The sequence below is a fragment of the Ursus maritimus genome, unplaced genomic scaffold (assembly GCF_017311325.1).
Source record: "Ursus maritimus isolate PB19 unplaced genomic scaffold, ASM1731132v1 scaffold_6, whole genome shotgun sequence".
Taxonomy (NCBI): domain Eukaryota; kingdom Metazoa; phylum Chordata; class Mammalia; order Carnivora; family Ursidae; genus Ursus; species Ursus maritimus.
In genome coordinates, this window is record NW_024426774.1 from 41,092,379 (window position 1) to 41,094,776 (window position 2,398).

Genomic DNA, 2,398 nt, shown 5'->3' on the forward strand with positions numbered 1-2,398 from the left:
AGAAATAATAATGGGATACATTTTGTAATGAAATTAGAAGCAACTCTGGAAATCTGAGGATCTCTTCCTCTAGCAAAGAAAGATGCAGCGGTTGTGTGACAGGAAGGCCCACACATTTGAGTTGAGCAACTGAAATTTTTAATCGTCTTTTCTTTTTTGCCATGTATATTTGTAATACTGACTTGATATTTCATGTTAGCCTTTCAACATACTCATTTATACTCCTTTCCTTTCTTTTTTTTTTCTTAATGTGGAAATAAGTAGCTAACGATGCTAATAACTGAAAGTTAAAATTTGAAGTTATTTTCCTCTTGAATTTAAGTTTTCATAGGAAGTTTAAGAAAACTAATATTTATTATCTGCTATTTCATTTCAAATTCATGGCAACTCTACTGAGTTTTATGTTAATTTTCTCATTCTGTTTTCATAATATTACTAAATAATAGCTATTTTAGTCCCATTTTACAGAAGGGTAACTAGGCATATAAGAAAAAAGGAAGAGTGCAGTTTAAATCCGCAAGTACCTAACTTTAAAAGCTAAGCCATTCAATTTGATAGGCAGTGGGAGTGGAGAGTGGGGACCTCAGAAAGCCCAGAGCAGCCCCATCCCTGCCACCTGCCTAGTTTCCACTACACCCAGGTGGAGCTGTAGGTACCACAGGTGACCTCAGTGACTATCAAGGCACGATGAGCAGCCAGGCTGAGACCCAGCTGCAACCAGCAGCAGATGCAGACACCAAACCTGGCACCACAGTGAAGAGCAGTCCAGGGGACTGCACACAGCATTGCCTGCAGGTAAGGACAAGAAGATCATTGCAACTAAGGTTTTGGGGACAGTAAAATGGTTTGAGGTAAGAAACAGATACGGTTTTGTCAATAAAAATGATATGAAGGAAGATGCATTTGTACACCAGACTGTCATAAAGAATAACCCCAGAAGTGTAGGAATGGGGAGACTGGAGTTTGATGTTGTTGAAGGAGAAAAGGATGTGGAGGCAGCAAATGTTACTGATCCTGGTGGAGATCCAGTTTAAGGCAGTAAACATGTAGCAGATTGTCACCATTATATACCGCATCCACATCCACATTCCAGAGATCTTCCATGCAATTGCCATCAGGATAACCAGAATAGTGAGCATGGGGAAAAGAATGTGGGATCAGAGAGTACTCTTGAAGACCAGGCCCAACAGTGCCCACTCTACCTCAGGTGACAGTTGCCATCTTTCTACCTGCAGAGATCCCATGGACGCTGACTATAGCATTCCAACCCTACTATACAGAGAAAGGTGATGCAGGGACCTGACAACCAGGGTTCAGAAGAACAAGGTAGACCAGTGAGACAGAATATGTATGGGGGTTATAGACCTGGATTCCGCAGGGGTCCTCATTGACAAGAGAGCTGAGGAAGGACAGCAATGAAGAAGATACGGAAAATCAAGGCAATGAGACCCAATGTCAGCAGCCACTTCAAAGTCAGTACCACAGCAACTTCAATTACCTGCACAGACACTCAGAAAACCCTAAACCCTAAGATGTCAAAGAGACCAAAGGAGTGCATTTACCAGCCGGTATGTCCACTCCCAAAGCTAGAAGTGAGGTGGGGGTGGGGGGCTGAGTAAATGCTGGCTTACCATTACCATCTCTATCATCATCCAGTTTAGGGCTTAGTCATTCAACAAAAAGAAATGAATATGAAATTCCAGCAAAGAGAATTGAACAACTGATGGGAACTGTAAACTATGAGTGCTTGCTTTTTGGCCACTGACCAGATAACTAGGACTATCTGCATTATCTATGCAGCATGGTTGTTTTTTAAATTATTCTACCTAAATATGTCTCTTTTTGGTGATGGTAAATATGTTGCATTTATTTGTTTTTTTTTAAGCCTGTTTTTTTTTTTTTTTTTTTTTTTTTTCCTCCTCAACACACCTTTAGTTTTTTAAATTGTTTCATATCTGGTCAAATTGGGATTTTTAAGAACTTAATCTTTAATTTGTAATAAAAATTAACAACTTATTTTTTTAAGAAAGTCAACAAACAGTTAATAAGGGTCTTAAATAATTGTCAAAAAGCTAAGCCATTTATACTAATAGCATCCAACAAGATAAGCAAACAAACTGAAAAAAACAACAACAACAAAAAAAGGAACTTCTCAATAATTAGCTTAATTTTGAGCTTTAGCCAAGAGATAAAAAGTCAAGTAGGGGAATGATGAAGGACCACCATCAAGACAAAGCAATGTTTCTAAAATCACAAACCTTCAATTTTAAGTAGGACTGATTATGGTCATGACTGAAGATTAGGGAAGTATTGATTGTATCAATGACTCACAGTAGTTCAATTTAGAATTTTATAAGATAGGATTCTAGAAACAGTCTCCTTCTCTCTTGAAATTCTG

The 2,398-nt window shown here is 38.4% G+C and overlaps 1 pseudogene; it reads left to right on the forward strand.

Annotated features, from left to right (window-relative positions):
* The first annotated feature begins 520 nt into the window (after positions 1-520).
* On the forward strand, positions 521-2,156 carry LOC103671442 (annotated as a pseudogene).
* The last annotated feature ends 242 nt before the right edge of the window (positions 2,157-2,398 follow it).